General features: G+C 49.5%; 1 protein-coding gene and 1 long non-coding RNA gene across 3 annotated transcripts in view; one reads left to right on the top strand and one right to left on the bottom strand.

Annotated features, from left to right (window-relative positions):
* The window catches only part of LOC119979455 (MORN repeat-containing protein 1-like), a 261,776-nt gene that overhangs the window by 127,524 nt on the left and 111,662 nt on the right, over nucleotides 1–22,590 (bottom strand). The gene's annotated exons all lie outside the window — the stretch shown is intronic.
* Nucleotides 1–22,590, top strand: part of LOC119979456 — a 52,171-nt gene that overhangs the window by 23,873 nt on the left and 5,708 nt on the right. For both annotated transcript variants that reach the window (XR_005463724.1, XR_005463725.1), the window contains one exon: nucleotides 843–1,887. This is a non-coding gene — a long non-coding RNA (uncharacterized LOC119979456). The remainder of the gene's footprint in view (nucleotides 1–842; nucleotides 1,888–22,590) is intronic.

Here is a 22,590-nt window from a genome sequence, read left to right as displayed (position 1 = left end):
AAGTCTGGGAGCATCTTTAATAGTTTGACGGATGGCGCAATGGTCAGCACTGCTGTCTCACGGCACCGAGGACCTGGGTTCGATCCCAGCCTCGGTTCACTGTCCGTTTGGAGTTTGCACATTCTCCCCGTGTTTGCATGGGTTTCACCCCCACAACCCAAAGATGTGCAGGGTAGGTGGATTGGCCATGCAAAAATTGCCCCTTAATTGGAAAATTAATACTTTGATGGAAACACAGAAGCCCATATATTCAGCCTGAGCAAAACTGGGATACTTCCTTGAAGCAAAACGTCACCAACCACAAAGATGTACCCTTGACCCTGGCCGACATTCCAGTTTGGAGAAATTTCAATAGATTTAATGGTACCTCCAGCCTCTGCTGAGAAGTCCTCGAGGATATAGCAGAAGAGATTTATTTACCTTGGAGCTGCCAGTAAATGTTTAAATTGTAAACGAATATACTACAACTTGAGAAACTCATCACAGAACAATCAACCACCCAGGACGCCCAGCTTTCAAAAGTTAGCATTGTAAAACCGGAGATACAGAAATCCCATTGCTATGAGTGAAGTGACAGAAAATATATCATATGATATGTTTCTGTGGCTGGATTAACATTTCAGTACACGCCCCATGTATGGGTGTACACAGATAGATCTATTGTCACCACTCATGTCTGGCAGGAAATCCGGTGGATGTGGACTTGGCAGTGTACATCCCAGTTCCATTTTCTTCTCCTGCCAGCCCAGTTCCGCTCAGGACGTAGTGGAGGGAGGGTGGAAGATCCTGGTTAGAATATTTAACTTGCTCATGTCTGAAACTGTCTTTTGTTATTCCACCAGCTCCCCTCCAGTGAAGAAGAGGATTTGCACTTGGAATGTCAAGATTTGTGAAATGTGTGTAATTTTCTCATCAGAAGATTCTAATTTTGCATATCTCATTCTGAGCCGTACATGTTTCATAATAGCTTTCATAATTCATCCCACTCCCAATATTTCCTCCGTGTTGACAGTTCTATTTACAGTATCATATCAATGTGCCCCTGCATTCGTTTCAAAACAAATCCAGATATTAATTCTGCTCTAATTACTTGGAACACAACGTGCGAGATGGTGCTTTGAGTTTTCAGGGTGGCTCCTTGTTTTCTACTCAATCTGAGGGCACTGTGGGGATATGCTGCCAGGTGTGCCAGATGTGGAGTAGGTCAGGAGCATCCATGCTGTTAAGAGCTCTGAGCCAACAGGAAGCTCCGTGTGTGTGTGTGTGAGAGAGAGACAGCTGCATTCTCTGAGCTCAGAGTGGCTCCTATAAAGCAGACTTGTGGTATTGATATGTTGCTTGCAGATACTTGTACAGGTCACTCACTAGTTGGCTCAGCAGCCATGCACCTGTGCTCTTGCCCAGCTAGGGCTCCACATCCAGGAGCAACAGAGAAAACAACAAAGTAAATTTAAGACATACAGCATTACCGCTGACAAATGTTGTCAAATAAATTCACCCTTTATATAACTTAAAATCTGCCATACCAAAGGGAAACTTGCCTTTACACAATACCTTCCAACCTCAGGCTGTCCTAAAGTGATTCACACTGCCCATTGCAGTGCAGTCCCTGTTGTTAAGCAAATTGTGCAAAGGCCAAACACTGGGGCTACCTTCCATTATCACTCCGGTTAGATTCCTATCATAACAGTGGTTACCTTTACTATCATGGGTAGTGCACTGTAGATTGTTAACTGTCCCTGTTAACTGTTATGCTTCTGTTGTACAGGGCATTGATGAGACCACATCTGGAGGACTTTATACAGTATTGGCCTCCTTATTTAAGGGAGGACGTAAATGCATTGGAAGCAGTTCAGAGAAGATTTGCCAGACTAATACCTGGAATAGGTGGGTTGTCTTATGAGGAAACGTTGGACAGACTGGGCTTGTATCCACTGGGGTTTAGCTGAGCAAGAGGTGAATTTAAAAAAAAAAATTTTTTTAAAATAAATTTAGATTACCCAATTATTTTTTCCAATTAAGGGGCAATTTAGCGTGGCCAATCCACCTACTCTGCACATTTTTGGGTTGTGGGGGCGAAACCCACGCAGACACGGGGAGAATGTGCAAACTCCACACAGACAGTGACCCAGAGCCGGGATCGAACCTGGGACCTCAGCGCCGTGAGCAAGAGGTGAATTGATTGAAACATAAGCAGCGGGATTCTCCGACCCCCTCGCCGGGTCGGAAAATCTCCAGGGGGTGGTGCGAATCCAGCCCAGACGCCGGCTGCCGTATTCTCCGGCGCTTGTTATCGGGTGGGGCGGGTTCATGCCATGCCGGTCGGGGCCATTGGCAGCGCCCCCCCCCGACAATTCTCCAGGCCCCAATGGGCCGAGCGGCCGCCTGTTTTTGTCCAGTCCCGCCGGCGTGAATTAGACATGGTCCCATACGGCAGCATCTGGCAGGTAAGTCGGCTGGTGCAGTCCTCAGGGGGGCGCGGGGAGATCCGACCCCGGGGGGGGGGGGGGCGGCTGTGGCCTGGCCCGCAATCGGGGACCACCGATCTGCGGACGGGCCTCTGCCCTGGGGGCCACTCCTTCCTTCAGCGCAGGCCCCTGTAGGGTTCCGCCATGGCTGGCGCAGAGAAGGCAACCCCCTGCGCATGCACCAGAATACGCCAACCCCTCCGGCGTCCACCTAACCCCCGGACGTGTGGTGGAGAATTCCGCACTTTCGGGGGCTGTTGACGCCGGAGTGGTTCCCGCCGGTTTTCCCGCCAGCATGGGGATTTAGTCCCCGGAAAGGAGAATCCGGCCCTAGATGTTGAGGAGTATTGACAGGGTGGATGTGGAAAGGACGTTTCCTCCTGTGGGAGAATCTAGAACTAGGGTGACACTGTTTAAAAACAAGGGCATATTTAAGAAAGAGAAGAGGAAAAATGAGTCTCTCAGAGGGTTGTGAATCTTTGGAATCCTCTTCTTCAAATATTGATGGAAACAGAGTCAAAGAACAATACAGCACAGGAACAGGCCCTTCGGCCTTCGAAGCCTGAAGCGGTCATGATACCAACCTTGGCCAAAACCCTTCTTTGTTTCGTATTCCTCTACATCCATCCTATCTATGCATTTGCTGAGATGTCTTTTGAACGCCATTAATGTATCTGCTTCCACAACCTCCCCAAGCACTCATCACCCTCTGTGTGAAAGACCTGCCTCGCACATCTCTTCTTTGGTTTTATAAGTTTAAAGTTCCCAATTCATTTTTTCCAATTAAGGGCCAATTTAATGTGGCAAATCCACCCAACCTGCACATCTTTGGGTTGTGGGGGCGAAACCAATGCAAACAATGGGAGAATGTGCAAATTCCACACCAACAGTGACCCAAAACCAGGATCGAACCTGGGACCTCGGCGCTGTGAGACACCAGTGCTAACCACTGCGCCACCGTGCTGATTTACCATCTCTTCCAAACTTTGTCCCATGGACCTTAAACCTATGCCCCCTAGCGGCTGACCCCACCACCCTGGGAAAGTGTGCCTGCCCAGCCACTCCATCCATGCCTCTCATAATTTTTTAGACCTCTATCAGGTCATCCCTCAACCTCCGACATTCTTATTTTTAATATAAATTTAGAGTATCCAATTCTTTTTTTTTCCCAATTAAAGGGCAATTTAGTGTTGGCAATCCTCCTACCCTGGGTTGTGAGGGTGAGATCCAGGCAGACACGGGGAGAATGCGCAAACTACACATGGACAGTGACCCGGGGCCGGGATCAAATCCGGGTCCTCAGTGCCAGCAGTGCTAACCACTGCACCACCGTGCTGCCCTACCTCTGTCATTCTAATGAAAACAGTCTGAGTTTATTCAGTCTCTCAGCATAGATTTTATTTTTTTAATTTAGAGTACTCAATTCATTTTTTCCAATTAAGGGGCAATTTAGAGTGGCCAATCCATCTATCCTGCACATCTTTGGGTTGTGGGGGCGAAACCCACGCAAGCACGGGGAGAATGTGCAAACTCCACACAGACAGTGACCCAGAGCCGAGATCGAACCTGGGACCTCGGCGCCATGAGGCAGCAGTGCTAACCACTGTGTCACCATGCTGCCCTCTCTCAGCATAAATAACACCCTCCAGACCACGCAACATCCTGGTAAACCTCCCCTGCACCCTCGCCAAATCCTCCACATCCTTCTGCTAGTGTGGCGACAAGAATTATGCTCAATATTCCAAGTGCGACCGTACCAAGGTTCTATAGCATGACTTGCCAGTTTTTATACTCGATGCTCCATCCAATGAAGGCAAGAATTCCGTATGCTTTCTTGATTACCTTGTCCACTTGTGTTGCCACTTTCAAAGATCTGTAGACCGGTACATCCAGAACTCTCTGGCTTTCTATATTCCTAAGAGTTTTGCCATTTACTGTATATTTCCCCTCTATATTAGACCTACCAAAATGCGTTACCTCACATTTGTCCTGATTAAACTCCATTTGCCATTTCTCTGCCCAGGTCTCCGACCTATCTATGTCCTGCTGTATCCTCGAACAATCCTCAACAATATCTGCACTCCACCAACCTTAGTGTCATCTACAACTTACTAATCAGCCCAGCTACATTTTCCTCCAAATCATTTATGTAAACTACAAACAACAGAGGCCCCACCACTAGTCACAACCTTCCATTCAGAAAAACTCCCTTCTACTGCTACCCTTTGCCTTCTGTGACCGAGCCAGTTCTGTATCCATCTTGCCACTTCACCTCTGATCCCGTGTGACCTCACCTTTTGTACCAGTTTGCCATGAGGCACCTTGTCAAAGGCTTTACTGGAGTCCATGTAAACAACATTACCCGCCCTCCCTCATAATCATCTTTGTCACCTCCTCAGAAAACTCAATCAAGTTATTAAGGCACAACCTCCCCTTCACAAAACCATGCTGCCTATCGCTAATGAGTCCATTTGTTTACAAGTGAGTATAAATCCTGTCCCTGAGAATTCTCTCCAATAATTTACCTGCTACCAACATGAGGCTCACCGGCCTATAGTTTCCTGGATTATCCCTGCTACCTTTCTTAAACAGCGGTGCCACATTAGCTAGTTAGATAGTTATATGGGCAAGGTGGATGCAGGGATATAGGCCAAATACGGGCAAGTGGGACTAGCTTAGTGATAGAAACTGGGTGGCATGGACAAGCTGGGCCGAAGGGCCTGTTTCCATGCTGTAAAGATCTATGACTCTATTCTCCAGTCCTCTGGTATCTCACTTATCTTTGAATATTTTAAGGCAAAGGTAGGTAGATTTTATTTTATAAATTTGAAGTACCCAATACATTTTTTTCCAATTAAGAGGCAATTTAGCGTGGCTACTCCACTCATCCTGCACATTTCTGGGTTGTAGGGATGAGAACCACGCCCACACGGGGAGAATTGCAAACTCCACACAAACGGTGACCCAGGGCCAGGATCGAACCCGGGGCCTCAGCGCTGTGATTCTTGATAAGCAAAGGGGTGAAAGGTTATCGGGGTTGGCAGGAATGTGGAATTGAGGTTACAATCAGAACACTTATTGAATGGTGGAACAGGCCCCATAATACAATCTTTACTTGGCTCTGGTGGCTGTCCCTTTGTGTTGACCTTGACTACGTTCTCACTACAGAACCCACAGGAGATTGGGACTAACCGGTCTTCAACCACTGGTAATTTAGTAGAGTTGAGAATGAAGGATGAAGCATTTCATTCAGTCAGAAAAACTTTTACAAATGGATACCAGGGCAGCACGGTGGTGCAGTGGTTAGCACTGCTGCCTCATGGCGCCGAGGTCCCAGGTTCGATCCTGGCCCTGGGTAACTGTCCGTGTGGAGTTTGCACATTCTCCCCGTGGCTTCGCCCCCACAACCCAAAGCTGTGCAGGGTAGGTGGATTGGACATGCTAAATTGCCCCTTAATTGGAAAAAATGAATTGGGTACTCTAAATTTATATATTTTTTAAATGGATACCATATTATCAAAGAAGGAGATCTTGTGGTGACCAAAAGCTTGGTTAGGAGGTGGATTTTAAGGAGAAGAGAGACACAGAGAAGTTTAAGGAGGAAATTTCAAAGCCTTGTTCAAGAGAACAGACATGGGGAGGGTGAAAAAGGGGAAAACTGTACAGACTGTATAGTTGATTGTTGGGAAGTATGTTTCCCGGGGTGTTTATTTGATGTAACCTGTTTCGACGCATGTTGTAATAAAATACATTGTTTAAAAAAGAGAACAGACTTAAAAAGAAATGCAAAGTTCTGGGAGATAATACCTCAGTGTTGGAGGGAATGGGATACAGTGGGTGGGTTTTGTGGAACTGCAAATACGTTACAGAGATGTTGGGGGGTGGGAATGGGGTACAGTGGGTGGGTTTTGTGGAACTGCAAAAACGTTACAGAGATGTTGGGGGGTGGGAATGGGGTACAGTGGGTGGGTTTGTAGGCCTGGAAGAGGTTACAGAGATGTTTGCTGGGGGGGGGGGGGGGGGGGGGGGGGGGCAAATCCATAAAGGGACAGCAACACGGTGATAACACCTGTCGATTATCAACATAAAATATGTCCATGGCTTCCAGATGCAGAAGGCAAGCAATAGGAAACACCTACAGGGCTTATAAATGGTACATTGTTTTAAATAAAGCCAGACTGTGGTAACAGAGAGTACTCAAAAAGCAGCAATTCAAACTGTGCGTTCAAATGATGGGACCCTCGAATAAGATTTAGCTGCACTTATGCACCCTACTGAATTTCTTGCAGGATAGATTTTCCAAGTTCTCATCCATGGAAAGGTATCCATGTTATAAACTGGTATTGGAAAATCCCAGGACCTGGTATAATACAGACAGTATTTTCATAAAATTCTTTCATTGGATGTGAGCGTTGTTGGGCAGGCCAGCATTTATTGCCTATCCTTAATTGTCCTTGAACTGAGTGGCTTGCTGGGTCATTGCAGAGTATAGTTTTTAACAAATAAATTTAGAGTACCCAATTCGTTTTTTCCAATTAAGGGGCAATTTAGCATGGCCAATTCACCTACCCAGCACATCTTTGGGTTGTGGGGGCGAAACCCACGCAGACGCGGGGAGAATGTGCAAACTCCACACGGACAGTGACCCAGAGCCGGGATCGAACCACTGTGCCACATGTTTCACCGTTATGCGAGGGTAGTTATGAATCAACCACATTGCTGTGGATCTGGAGACAGATATAGGCCAGACTGCATCAGCACGCCAGCCTTCCTTCGCGAAAGAGCATTAGTGAACCAGGTGGGCTTTTACAACAATCGTGATAACTGTCATGGTGACTATTACTGAGACTCGCTTTCAACTCCATATTTATCAACTGAACCCAAATTCCACCAGCTGCCCTGGTGTGATATGAATTCATGTCCCCAGGCCTCCCCCCCCCCCCCCCCCCCCGCCCAATCTCCCTCACTATTTATGTCTGCCTCGTGCTTTATGTTTGAGGTGCAGACGATGCAAAACACCCCCAGATGGATTTAACTGGAGTTATCAATTGTTCGATATGCTGGTTATTTCCTCCCCTTTCCCTCCCATGACTCATGGGCAGCACGGTAGCATGGTAGTTAGCATAAATGCTTCACAGCTCCAGGATCCCAGGTTCGATTCCCGGCTGGGCCACTGTCTGTGTGGAGTCTGCACGTCCTCCCCGTGTGTGCGTGGGTTTCCTCCGGGTGCTCCGGTTTCCTCCCACAGTCCAAAGATGTGCGGGTTAGGTGGATTGGCCATGCTAAATTGCCCGTAGTGTCCTAAAAAATAAGGTTAAGGGGGGGGTTGTTGGGTTACGGGTATAGGGTGGATATGTGGGTTTGAGTAGGGTGATCATTGCTCGGCACAATATCGAGGGCCGAAGGGCCTGTTCTGTGCTGTACTGTTCTATGTTCTATGTTCATCACACAGCAACTCCAAGCCCTGAACCACCAATTCTCCACAGCTTCCCATTAATAGGTGAATGGAGAATGGATGGGGTTCGGGGAATGACTCCCCCACCAACCGCTTCATGTTGACTCACATGAAACCAGGTACTCAGTACATGAACAAAACAGAAGAGAGTGAGAGACAGAGAGAGAGAGTGACAGAGTGACAGAGAGAGAGAGACAAACAGAGAGAGAGAGACACAGAGAGTGACAGAGAGACAGAGAGTGAGTGACACAGAGAGAGAGTGAGTGACAGACAGAGAGAGACACACACAAAGAGAGAGTGACAGAGAGACAGAGCGTGAGTGATAGAGCGTGAGTGACAGAGAGTGAGTGACAGAGAGTGAGTGAGTAAGAGTGTGACAGAGAGCATCAGAAAGTGACAGAGAGAGAGTGACAGAGAGACAGAGATTGAGAGAGAGAAAGAGAGTGACAGAGAGACATAGAGTGAGTAACAGAGAGAGACTGACAGAGAGACATAGAGTGAGTAACAGAGAGACAGGGTGAGTGACATAGAGTGAGTAACAGAGAGAGTGACATGGAGACATACAGAGAGACAGAGAGTGAGAGAAAGAGAAAGTGAATGAGAGAGAAAGAGTGAGTGACAGAGACAAATTGAGTAAGTGACACAGAGAGACAGAATGAGTGAGAGAAAAAGAGTGAGAAATGATTCTGATATAAGAACATTTATATCATAAACGCGGTGTTACATTAATTCACGACACTTCTCTGGCTTGCACCTGAACGCTATGAGAGGGTGTGAATTGTTTACCTTCGAGTGGAATTCTCCGGTTGTTAGGATTCTCTTTTCCCGCTGGCAGCGCACCCCCATTCCCGGAGGAATGGGGTAGCTCCAATGGGAAATCCCACTGACAAGTAGTGAGAAGTAAGAATCCCGCCGCCAGTGAACGGTGTGCCACCGAGAAACGCGTTGCTGGGCAACCGGAGAATCCTGCCCGATGGCTGTGTGGTTCAAATGGTTTCAATGGGCCAAGAAGTAGAGAGCTTAATTGATATCATTACCGAGCTTACTTCCAACGTAAAGAACTCGGAATAGGTGCAATAATGATTAATAAATTTTACATGAATATTCTTCTTTCCTCTATCACTAAATAGACTTGCATATTGTCAATCTGCAGATTATCTTTAATTGGCTTTATGTTCAAAGTAAAATGTAATTTGTTCGGGAAATTGTCTACATACAATTAATTCCCTGTGTTAACCAAAAAGCTGTGCAAAGTTTCTTTGACTTGATTCGGGAAAGAAGTGGAAAGGATGGAAATTTTATATGCATGTTGGTTTTGACAACTAATCAACTAACAATGGAAACTTCTTGTTAAAGTGATGGGCAGTTAATTCAAAAGGAATCATGAAATTCTGGGTCACAGAAAATGGTCGAAAATGAGACTGAATTTGCAGTTAATTATTGTCAGTTTGACTAAGCCACTTGCAAACTACACTTTTTTTTAATTTATAAATTTAGATTACCCAATTATTTTTTCCAATTAAGGGGCAATTTAGCGTGGCCAATCCACCTACTCTGCACATTTTTGGGTTGTGGGGGCGAAACCCACGCAGACACGGGGAGAATGTGCAAACTCCACACGTGACAGTGACCCAGAGCCGGGATCGAACCTGGGACCTTAGCGCCGTGAGGCGGTTGTGCTAACCACTAGGCCACCGTGCTGCCCCCAAACTACACTTTTAAGGATAATTAACTCAACAAGATGCTCCTTAAAGCATACCTCTTTAACAAAGCTTTTGGTCATCTGTCCTGATATCTTTGGCGAGGTTCCCCAATAATGGGGCTATGTCCTCACGCCGGCGTGAAAATCGCTGCCAATGACACCGGCGTCAACGGCCCCTGAATGTGAGGAATTCTCATTCTTTCTAGGGGGCTAGGTTGGCGCTGGAGTCGTCCTGGCAGCTCCAGCCCTCGTGGAATGGCTTTTGCGCATGCGCAGAACGGCTGCCGTATTTTTGCGCATGCGCGGAATGGCTGGCATGATTTGGCGCATGCGCGGGGGTTTCCCTTCTCCACGCCGGCCCTCAGGCAATATGGCAGAGCCCTACAGGGGCCTGGCTCAGAGTAAGGTAGGCCACCACAGAATCAGCCCGCCTGCCAATCAGTAGGCCCCGATCACGGGCCAGGCCACCATGGGGGCCCCACCCCCGGGTCAGATCCCCCTGCCCCCTCCCGCCCCCCTCCAGGACGTCCCCCGAACACTCACCTTCCAGGTCCCGCCATGTTGGAGGTGAGTAATCCACGCCAGCGGGACTCGGCCAAACTCGTCAGCCACTCGGCTCATCGGGGCCTGGAGAATCACTGGGGGGGGGGGGGGGGGGGGGGGCACTGTCAACGGCCCCGACCGGCGTGGCGGTGATCCCGCCATTGCCCGAAAAACGGAGCCGGAGAATGGGGAAGCCGGCGTCGGGGCGGTGGGGCATGATTCTCCCGCCCGTTGTGTTGCTCAGTACCAAATGTTGTTTGATAATGCTCCTGTAAAGCACCTTGGAATGTTTCATCATGTTAAATGGAGCTATGTAAGTACGTTGTTTTTTAAATATAGAATCCCTACAATGCAAAAGGAGGCCATTCGGCCCATCGAGTCTGCACCGACCCTCCAAAAGAGCACCCTACCTAGGCCCAATCCCCTGTTCTATTCCCATAGCCTCACCTAACCTTTGGACACTAAAGGCAATTTAGCATGGGTAATCCACCTAACCCCCACATCTTTGGACTGTGGGAGGAAACCAGTGTACCCGGAGAAAACCTACGCAGACACGGGAAACATGTACAAACTCCACCTGTCATGATATGCACTCATACACATAATGAGATACAGACGGGCAGCATGGTGGCCTAGTGGTTAGCACAACCGCCTCACGGCGCTGAGGTCCCAGGTTCGATCCCGGCTCTGGGTCACTGTCCATGTGGAGTTTGCACATTCTCCCCGTGTCTGCGTGGGTTTCGCCCCCACAACCCAAAAATGTGCAGAGTAGGTGGATTGGCCACGCTAAATTGCCCCTTAATAGAAAAAAAAATCATGGGGTAATCTAAATTTTTTTTAAAATGAGATACAGACAGGCAGTGACAGACACCCAGTACAGCCAATCAACACACAGGACAGTACACAACCAATCACCAGACAGAACACTAGAGGGGGGGGGGAATTTCCCACTATAAAGCACACGAGGCTTCAGCACTCCACCTCTTTCCACTGGTGACAACTGTAGTGACAGTTAGGTTGTATATAATTAGCAACTTCCACACGTGGCTCAGAGCTAGTCTGGTCTAGTTAGTTATAGTTAGCACACTTCGAGTAGTAGAGTGTCAACCCACAGCAAGCTGTGCGCATTGTTACAGAAGTTCAATAAATTGTATTGAACCAACGTCTAAGTTTGGTGTCTGCTTTCCAGTACAACTGCATCCAGTTGCAGTCGTCTTACCCCAGGGTGAATAACACACCACCCAAGGTCGGAATTGAACCCGGGTCCCTGGCGCTGTGAGGCAGCCATGGTAACCACTGTGCTACCGTGCCGCCCTTGTTGTAGGAAGTACCGTAAGAAAGGAGTAGTCCATTCAGCCCCTCAAACCTATTCAACCATTCACTTCAATCATGGATGATTTGTACCTCAGCTCCAGTTAACCGCCTTGCTTCGGTAAACCTTAGTTCCTGCGTCGGACAAAAATCTACCTCAGCTTTTTTGGAGAGAGTGTTCCAGATTTCCACAAGCCTTTGTGTGAAAACACGCTTTTGGCATCAAGCCTGAGCAGCCTAGCTGTAATTTTCCGTTTTTCTGAACTCCCATATCAAAGGAAAGAGTTTCTATCTATCCGGTGAAACTTTTAATCATATTAACCACCTCAATTATATCACCCAATAACCTTGTACATTCAATTGTTGTAGCAGCTCCTGTTCTGAAGATCATTTAGTGCAAAATTAAATTAAATCTACTGGAGAGGAGCAATTGTTATCCTTCAAGCCATTATCTCTGCAGTTGCTGAATCACTGGGGGCGCTGAGAAGTGAGTACCAGACCCCATCCCCCACTCACCAAATTGTAGCAATCGCTACAATAGCTGTAGCTCACAGTTCGTCTGTTTCCTGCAGGTCTCGCACCAAAATTGTACTGCAGAATACTTAAAGCCATCTTGTGGAAAATTGACCTTTATTGCCGCTGAGAAACACAAGCCATTAATTATAAACTATAGTGCCATTTCAATTACTGCCTCCTTTTGTCCTTAATAATAAAAAGGTACGTTGAGGTTATCTAACCTTCTCATTTGTCAGTGGCTCGGCAACATTCTAATAATCTAAAATCCAATTAGCAGAGTCAGAGAGTGTTGGGCTGCATTAGACTGGTTTCCCTTGTGCATAACAATTGTGCAATTATCAACACTTTGACTGTAACATGCTGGGGTAAAAAATACACAGACTTGTCACAGACCCCCCCTCCCTTAACTGGCACCAATTAAGTGAAATGAAGAAAATTGAAGCCAGTGATAATGATCAAGAGGAGGACGAGACGGAGGGGCAGTGGAAGTAAGAAGTGTTAAATTATAATGGTGAAGTAATGGCTCATTAAATTCTGTTATTCACACACTGCTGCAGACATGCTGAATCTCTGGTACTCTTAGTGGGAGGCTATCAGATGATAAGGTCAGATCATAGGACTAGATACAGCGGGAAACTGTTAATCACTTAATGTCTGTGCAAAGAGATTTTTCTTTCATTTTTCATTCTTTATAGGTTTAAGAGTAGCGCTAAGAGCCTTTCAAAAAAAAATTGCCAGCATGGAAAATCTGAAACATAATCTCTTCTGTCAGACGAATTACTGCCCGAGCACTGATCACAGAAAGAAAAGAAGAAAGAGGATGCATTCATAAAGACCATTCAAAGCAGACGGATCAGCTGTAATTGTGAACCGCTAGAAGAGGCTGCTAATTTCGAGACGGCCTCTGCGTCTGCTGCTGATCCTTAAACCCAAAATAATGGCCAGCCATGAAATAGGATTTATGGGTCACTTGATGCCATGGTGGGGAGATGCATCGCTTGGCGTGGTACTGAACTTTCCAAACTTGGGGGCTCTGATTTGGATTTTTGGCCTGTGAAAGGCTAAACTGGGTTCCTGCAATTGCCATTGTTGCCTCACTTGGTATCTTCCAACCACCCCTACTGGATACTAGTGCAATCTGTGATGCCGCCTATTATCAAATGACCAATTGATAGTCAACACTGAGGCTCAGAAAGCAATAACAGCTGGCACTGATAGTGTCTTTAACATAGTAAAACATCCCAATGCGTCTCACAGAATCATAATCAAGAGCGGTCACTTGAGATATTAGAGGGCAGCTGGAATAAGTGACATCAAATCTCAGCAGGTGTTAGTGGCTGCGGGGAGGAAGGAAGAAAATAGTGAAATAATACAGTGGTAAGACGAAGATGACAAAGGGCTGGATTTCAGGTGCCCCTGCTGGCCCACTATGTTTTCAGCGGGGGGCGGAGGGGTGCATGTAAAATAAGCTGGGTGCGTGGCTAGCTGATCATCTTTGCACTCACTCCCAAAGCTGATCCCTATAATATGCTAGTTGGATGGCCACTGACATCAGCTACCCACCTGCCATAAGAATTAAATAAATGATTAAAGGTCAATTGGGCTCGTTACTAAGTCTATTGACCAGGCTAATATGCTGCCCATACCATAATATATGCTGGCATAGGCTGGCGGGTGGAAATGAGCAGGGACTTTTGTAAGGTCTGTATGAAATGGGCAGGAAGGAACTCATTGGGGACCCCCTCCCAAGACATCATCCACCCTTCCTTGTGCGCCACCCTTCCTCCTGAATCATAGAATTTACAGTGCAGAAGGAGGCCTTTCGGCCCATTGGTTCTGCACCCGCCCTTGGAAAGAGCACTCTACTTAAGCCCACATCTCCACCCTATCCCAGGAATCCAGTAACCCCACCTAACTTTTTTGCACACTAACAACAATTTAGCATGGCCAATCCACCTAACCTGCAGATCTTTGGACTGTGGGAGGAAACCGGAGCATTCAGAGGAAACCCACGCAGGAGGACGTGCAGACTCCGCACTGTGACCCAAGCCGGGAGTCGAACCTGGGACCCTGGCGCTGTGAAACAACAATGCTAACGACTGTGCTACCATGCTGCCCAATCTGGCCCCTCACTCCCCTCTCCCCATCCCTGAGCTCTGGGAACCGCCCCAAAATCCTTTCCGGGGCAGCCATGATCTTCTTCGTGCTCCTTCCTGCGGTACCGGCAGTGCATACTATTGTTGCTTCACAGCGCCAGGGTCCCAGGTTCGACTCCCGGCTTGGGTCGATCATGGCTTATAAGTCGACCTGGTATATATGATGACTCCATTTCTCTGGTCCCCATTGTTTTCGCATCTACTCGGCAGATAAGTTGACCCCTTTTCAGCCACGACGTGCTGCACTCGTATGAGGAGTCAGCCTTAAATTTTCGCTCCATAAGTAAATGTTTTTCTTTTACCTTATAACTGGGCACAAAGGATCAAGCAGGTGATATGGGCTGTGTGGTGAAGATGCACGAGGGTTTGAGACTTGACCAAACAGAGCAGACCCCATGTGTTGAGTGACAAACGGAAATGAATGAAATACGAAAGTGGTCTCGAGTTAAAAGTTGTAATATTTGCTAACTTAGCAAATAACTGTGCTGCAGTGAGGGAATTCCGAGTTAGTGAAAAACTGGTGTAAGAATGGAAGAAGAAGCCCAGAACTAAATGCGCCGTCAGTACAGGGGCCAGTCGGGGAGGCACGGTGGCGCAGTGTTTAGCACGAGGACCTGGGTTCGATCCCAGCCCAGGGTCACTGTCTGTGTGGAGTTTGCACATTCTCCCCGTGTCTGTGTGGGTTTCACCCCCACAACCCAAAGATGTAATAAATTGCCCCTTACCTGGAAAAAAATAATTGGGTACTCTAAATTTATAAAGAGAACAGGGACAAGGCATTGGCCAGATCTTGAGACGCATCGATCAAAAATTGAGTGGTTTCACCACCAGAATGCATTGCATATATACACTTAACTGGGCTAAATTTAAACACAGAGACCAAGTGTTTTGGGCAATTCAGAACACGGAACACAGAACAGTACAGCACAGAACAGGCCCTTCGGCCCTCGATGTTGTGCCGAGCAATGATCACCCTACTCAAACCCACGTATCCACCCTATACCCGTAACCCAACAACCCCCCCTTAACCTTACATTTTAGGACACTACGGGCAATTTAGCATGGCCAATCCACCTAACCCGCACATCTTTGGACTGTGGGAGGAAACCGGAGCACCCGGAGGAAACCCACGCACACACGGGGAGGACGTGCAGACTCCGCACAGACAGTGACCCAGCCGGGAATCGAACCTGGGACCCTGGAGCTGTGAAGCATTTATGCTAACCACCATGCTACCGTGCTGCCCCAACTCAAAGGTGGACTTTTCTGCCTTGATCGATATGTTTTTTGCTGTGCCAGTCAACAACGTCATGAACTGATTTTCTCCTTCAACTCCGCTTTCTAGTCCTTTCTCCCAATCGCTTGATCCTCTTCGTGTCCAAAAATCATGGTATTGAAAATACTCAAAATCTCAGCATCCTCAACCTCTGGGGTATTGAGGGCGGGATTCTCTGATCCTGAGGCCAAGTGTTGACGCTGTCGTAAACAGCGTCACGTTTGTCAACAGCGTCAACATGGCCTCAGGAGCAGGAATTCTGACCCCTACAGGAGGCCAGCAGGGCACTGGAGCGACCCACACCGCTCCAGCTGACGATCCCCAGCATCAGATGGGCGCCGCGGGTCTGCGCATGCACAGTGGGACTGGCATGATTGCCGTGCATGCGCAGTGGCTCCCTTCTCTGCGCTGGCCCCGACGCAACATGGCGTTGGGCTACAGGGGCCAGTGTGGAACAAAAGAGGCCCCCAGCCCGAGAGGCCGGCCCGCCAATTGGTAGGCCCTGATTGCGGGCCAGGCCACAGCGGAGGCCCCCCCCCAGGGGCCATACCCCCCTTCCCCCCCACTCCAGATGCATCCACGCTGAAAGGCCTGCTGGCTAAGAATAGGTGTGGATGGCGCCAGCGGGGCTCGGCTTTATTAGCGTGGCTGCTCAGCCCATCCCCGACCGAGAATTGCTGGGGGGGGGCCCCGTAGAGTGGCCCCCGACCAGCGCCGGCACCAATGGCGTTGGTTGTCCGGAGAATCGGCTGACCGGCGTCGGGGCGGCATGCGTGATTCGCGCCGGTCCTGGCGATTCTCCGGCCCGGCCCCGGGGTGAGAGAATCCCATCCAGAATTCCAAAGATTCACAACCATTTGTGTAAGAAATTTCTCCTCCCCTCAATCTGAAATAGCAAATCCCATATCCTGACACAGTGCCTCTAAGTTCTAGATTCTCCAGTCAGGAGAAACACCCTCTCATCATCTATCCAGTCAAGCCCTGCTCCCCAGAGTGGGCAGAGGCAGTGTGGAATTGAGCTGCACAGCCTGAAAGGGCACTGTCCAATTTCCAGTTTGTGTTGTCAGTTGATCTCAGCCACATAAGCACCGAGGGAGCCTCATTGTCCCTGAACTCTCGTTGTATTTCATCGAGATAATGGACCAAATCTTCAGAGGAGTGGCAATCGCTGTTGTAAGTGGTAGAGTGGCAGGATGACAGTGGTTGGGTGGTAGGTAGGTAGGGTGGCAGCTGGGTAGGATATTATGTAGGTAGGGTGGCAAGTCAGTGAGGTGGTAGGTAGGGTGAGGTGGGTATTGTGCTGAGTGAGTGAGTAGGTAGGGTGGCAAGTCAGTGAGGTGGTAGGTAGGATGAGGTGGGTATTGTGCTGAGTGAGTGAGTAGGTAGGGTGGCAAGTCAGTGAGGTGGTAGGTAGGATGAGGTGGGTATTGTGCTGAGTGAGTGAGTAGGTAGGGTGGCAAGTCAGTGAGGTGGTAGGTAGGATGAGGTGGGTATTGTGCTGAGTGAGTGAGTAGGTAGGGTGGCAAGTCAGTGAGGTGGTAGGTAGGATGAGGTGGGTATTGTGCTGAGTGAGTGAGTAGGTAGGGTGGCAAGTCAGTGAGGTGGTAGGTAGGATGAGGTGGGTATTGTGCTGAGTGAGTGAGTAGGTAGGGTGGCAAGTCAGTGAGGTGGTAGGTAGGGTGAGGTGGGTATTATGCTGAGTGAGTGAGTAGGTAGGGTGGCAAGTCAGTGAGGTGGTAGGTAGGATGAGATGGGTATTGTGCTGAGTGAGTGAGTAGGTAGATGGGTCAGGGCGCAGTTGGGTCAAATTGGGAGGAGTTGTCAGGCAGGGGATAGTTAAGTCAGATTGGTGGGGGGAGCTAGTCAGGTCAGGTCAGGGGCTGGTCAGGTTGGGTCAGGGGCTGGTCAGGTTGGGTCGGGCTGGTCAGGTTGGGTCAGGGGCTGGTCAGGTTGGGTCAGGGGCTCGATCCCGGCTCTGGGTCACTGTCCGTGTGGAGTTTGCACATTCTCCCCGTGTCTGCGTGGGTTTCGCCTCCACAACCCAAAAATGTGCAGAGTAGGTGGATTGGCCACGCTAAATTGCCCCTTAATTGGAAAAAATAATTGGCTAATCTAAATTTAAAAAAAAAAGGTTGGGTCAGGGGCTGGCCAGGTTGGGTCAGGGGCTGGTCAGGTTGGGTCAGGGGCTGGTCAGGTTGGGTCAGGGGCTGGTCAGGTTGGGTCAGGGGCTGGCCAGGTTGGGTCAGGGGCTGGTCAGGTTGGGTCAGGGGCTGGTCAGGTTGGGTCAGGGGCTGGTCAGGTTGGGTCAGGGGCTGGCCAGGTTGGGTCAGGGGCTGGTCAGGTTGGGTCAGGGGCTGGTCAGGTTGGGTCAGGGGCTGGTCAGGTTGGGCCAGGGGCTGGTCAGGTTGGGTCAGGGGCTGGCCAGGTTGGGTCAGGGGCTGGTCAGGTTGGGTCAGGGGCTGGTCAGGTTGGGTCAGGGGCTGGTCAGGTTGGGTCAGGGGCTGGTCAGGTTGGGTCAGGGGCTGGTCAGGTTGGGTCAGGGGCTAGCCAGGTTGGGTCAGGGGCTGGTCAGGTTGGGTCAGGGGCTGGTCAGGTTGGGTCAGGGGCTGGTCAGGTTGGGTCAGGGGCTAGCCAGGTTGGGTCAGGGGCTGGTCAGGTTGGGTCAGGGGCTAGCCAGGTTGGGTCAGGGGCTGGTCAGGTTGGGTCAGGGGCTGGCCAGGTTGGGTCAGGGGCTGGCCAGGTTGGGTCAGGGGCTGGTCAGGTTGGGTCAGGGGCTGGTCAGGTTGGGTCAGGGGCTGGTCAGGTTGGGTCAGGGGCTGGTCAGGTTGGGTCAGGGGCTGGTCAGGTTGGGTCAGGGGGAGCCAAGTGGTCAGAGCAGAAGTCGGATGGTGGGGTTGTGTTGTTTGGGAGGTGGGTGGGAGGTCCGGGTGGTGAGGGAAAGCCAGGTTGGGTCAGTAGAGGTGGGGGGAGTTGGGAGGAATTAAAGGTCAGGGGTAATTTAGCAGGGGGGGGGGCTAGTCAGGTGGGATTGGGGGGAGTCGAGGGATGGGGGGATAGTTGGGGGAGAGTCAAGTGGAGAGTTGGTTGGAGGGGGCAGTGTGAGTGATTGCGGGTCGTTGGATAGTTATGCAGGAGTTAGAGTAAGATATTTCTGCCTAACATTTCCTGGGTAACTATCACCCAAAAGTAAACCAGAACTCAAACTCAGAGTTGGGAGACATTTGTGAGGCTGCGAATTGTCCATCAGAAGTTCAAATTTGCTGGACAATTCCCAAAGAGTCAGTTAAAAAAGCAAATTACTGCGGATGCTGAAATCTCTGACAATGGCTTTGACAAAGAGTCATCTGGACTCAAAACGTTAGCTCTTTTCTCTCCTTCCAGATGCTGCCAGACCTGCTGAGATTTTCCAGCATTTTCTATTTTGGTTGCCTACAGAGTCAGTGCCTTGGGGCTTCTGAGGGTTCCCCAGGCACATCTTCTGGGGTATGTCTGGTCACCTACTTTCCAGAGATTGGACGATCTGGGCCAATCTTTGCATTCTGGGAGTAGGTTTACCACCTGTAACATTGGTGTCCATATTGGTGTTTGAAACATAAACGGGAGCCTGGAGTACTCAGCAGTTTAAGAGTTAACGACACATGTTCTGTGCACAAACACATTGACGTCAAATAGTTACTGGCTTATTCTACTCTGTTCCACCCCTTAATTATTGGTTTAATTGGTGATTTTCTACTTGGGTGGTAATGCTTTACATCTGTGATTAAATCACAACCGAAAACAATGCAAAAAGTACAGCTAACAACCAGAATTTCACCAATAGATGCTAATCATGTTAAAACACTACTTTCAAATAGAGTCTATTAAAGGAGCCTGCACATTCAGCATCGTCTCTGTTAAATTAAAATATAAACATAATTTACATCTGAAATAGTAACTATTTGGCACAAAAGGAATGTATCATCATCGTAACCAAGGAAAGTATTCAGAACCAGGGGGACAAAAGCAGAGCTGGAAGGGAATCCAGAACCAATCATTTTCCTCATTTTACTGACTATAAAGGCAGCTTTGATGCAAACTGATTTTAGAGATGCTCTATCTGGAGCATGTCAGGCTAACTTCTCATTTTGGTGAAAAGTAGACAAAAGAGAATAGGACGATAGACTAACTAAAATATCATGGGCGGGATTCTCTGATCCTGGGGCGTAGTGTTGACGCCGTCGTTAACGCCGGAGCGTTTTACAACGGTGCATCTGGCCCCCAAGGATCAGCGATCATGTGCCGCACAGGAGGCCAGCATGGCACCGGAGAGCCTCACTCTGCTCCAGCTGCCGATACGGGCGTCAGCACGGGCGCCACGGGTCCGCGCATCCGCGCATGCGTGCCACAGCCGGCACGCGTTCGCGCATGCGCACCACGGCCAGAGCGAGTTTGCGCATGCACATGGGTTGCTGTTTCCGCGCCAGCCCCGACGCAACATGCCGGACAGCTACAGGGGCCCGGCGTGGAGGAACATTGGCCCCCACCAGGGTAGGCCCGCCTGCTGATTGGTAGGCCCCGATCGTGCGTCAGTCCACCGTGGAGGTCCCCCCCGCCCCGGGATCAGATCCCCCCCTTCCCCCCCCACCAGGCCGCACCCGCAGCAGAAACGCCGAGAACGATGCCGGCAGGACTCGGCCTAACTCGGGGAGAATCGCCCGGGGGGGCATGTTGACCGTCCCCAACCAGTGCCGTGCCAACTGCGCCTGCGCCAATGGCACCGGTTCTCCAGTCACAAAAAAAAATGCCCCTTTATTTTTTCACAATTGCTAGGGATGTGGAAATGCACAGATCTCCTAACGTTTTGTTTGATTACGTTGGAAGTCATGAGGAATTTTTTTCAATTTAGAGTACGCAGTTTATTTTTTCCAATTAAGGGGAATTTAGCATGGTCAATCCACCTAGCCTGCACATCTTTGGGTTGTGGGGGCGAAACCCACGCAGACCCGGGGAGGATGTGCAAACTCCGCACGGACAGTGACCCAGAGCCGGGATTGAACCTAGGACCTCGGCGCCATGAGGCAGCAGTGCTAACCACTGCACCACCGTGCTGCCCTACTGGGCTAACATTCATAATCTCATCTCTCCAACACATAAATATTGCACTTCATTACGAGCTATTCAATATTTTGTAAAACTAACCAAATCATTTTTGTTTCCTTTTCCTGTACGTTCCTACAAAAAAGCTCCTTTTCCTTCTGAAGGCATTGCCCCCTTGCTGCAGATATTTAACAAGCAGAAATAACATGCTCCTAGCCAGGGTCTTCAATAGTAACCACTTGGGTCTGGGAAATCATCGTCTTCAAGACCCCGTCATTTTACTCAGCTCAAACAGTTTTCTTCCATCTTTAATATAAAGCACTCAGAGAACTTGCTACATATGAGGAGTGTAAAATAAAAAAAAGTTGTTGTTGGGTAACTGTGTTACCGAGTATGGCACTGAACCATGTATACAAGGAGGTCCTAGGTTTGAGCTTTGGTCAGTGCCAAGTTGATTGATCTCAGCCAGGAAGGAGGTAGAGGTTGCTACAATTGAACTCAGTGTTTGCGGGTTGGGCTGGAGAAGAGGAGCAGGAGAAATTAATCAACATTCCGACTTTTAAAAAAAATTTAGAGTACCCAATTCATTTTTTCCAATTAAGGGGCAATTTAACGCGGCCAATCCACCTACCCTGCACATCTTTGGGTTGTGGGGACGAAACCCACCATTCCGACTTTTGATCACTACCCAATATCATGTCCCAGGAACGCATGTGCAGAGCTGAGGTGAAAAGAATACCATGCTCAGCCATAATGAAGAAATTGGCCCAGCGCCAAGTCACTATCCGTGTGGAGTTTGCACATTCTCCCCGTGTCTACGTGGGTCTCCCTCCCCCCCACCACCAAAAAGATGTGCAGGGTAGCTGGATTGGCCACGTTAATTTGTCCCTTAATTGAAATAAAAAATAACCGGGTACTCTAAATAAAAAATAAATAAATGCAAGCTTGTTTCTTTCTTAATCATTACCCAGTCTAGACACGGGCAGCACGGTGGCACAGTGGCTTAGCCCTGCTGCTTCACGGCACCGAGGTCCCAGGTTCAATCCCGGCTCTGGATCACTGGGCGCGATTCTCCACTGGGTCGGAGAATAGCGGGAGAGCGTCCCCGACATTTTTCCCGCCCTCCCGCTATTCTCCCCCCCCCCCCCCCCCCCCAAGGCCGCCCCACGACACGAACAGCGTCGAACAGCGATACTCCCCAGGCCGATGGGCTGAGTTCCCAGGCCTTTACGGACGTTTTTACGGCAGCAAACACACCTGCTTGCTGCCGTCGTAAAAACGGCCACAACATGCCCGTTCTGGGCATCCAGGGCCCCGATTGGCATGGCAGTACCACGGCCGTGCCAAGGGGGGCATGGGCCTGCGATTGGTGTGCACCCCGCGGACTGATCCTGCGGGGCGGCCGAGGGAGATGACGGCCCCGCAAATGCGCGGGTTGGAGCAGTCCAATCCGCGCATGCGCGGCTGACGTCATTGTGCGTGTCAGCCGGCATGACGCTTGGCGCGCGGACTTAGCGACAGTCGCTAAGGCCACGATGCCATGGTTCACGGGGCCCCGCTGCTAGCCCCGCCCGGGGGGGAGAATTGGGTCCCGGGAGGGGACGTGGAGGCTGCCGTGCCAGTTTCACGGCAGCCTTTACGACTCGCCGCATTTGCGGAGAATCGCGCCCACTGTGTTTGCGTGGGTTTCTCCCCCACAACCCGAAAGATGGATTGGCCACGCTAAATTGCCCCTTAATTGGAAAATATGAATTAAGTACTCTAAAAAAAATTTGTTAATGACCCAGTCTAGACTCACACAAGAATTGGCTCTCGGGTAAGGTGCAGCCAACCTGTGGAAAACTACCACAACATGAGTCAGCAGCTTCTTCAGTAGAAGGTGAGGGAATGGGCGACAGAGAAAGATGGAACCTCATGCACTATCTCCCACTACTATGACAATCATAGTCAGTTACCCAAAGAGTGTAGAGAGGCACAGGGATCTATCCCGGGTTTGTTTTTCCAGCCTTTGTCCAACATCAGAACAACCTGCCCAACAGAAAGATTCTGAAAAAGCTCTGCCTGGAACATGTCAGCCTAACTTTGGT

Source organism: Scyliorhinus canicula, chromosome 16 (genome assembly GCF_902713615.1).
Source record: "Scyliorhinus canicula chromosome 16, sScyCan1.1, whole genome shotgun sequence".
Lineage (NCBI taxonomy): Eukaryota > Metazoa > Chordata > Chondrichthyes > Carcharhiniformes > Scyliorhinidae > Scyliorhinus > Scyliorhinus canicula.
Note: the sequence above shows the minus strand (reverse complement) of the source record. Positions and strands in the feature narration are given on the sequence as shown.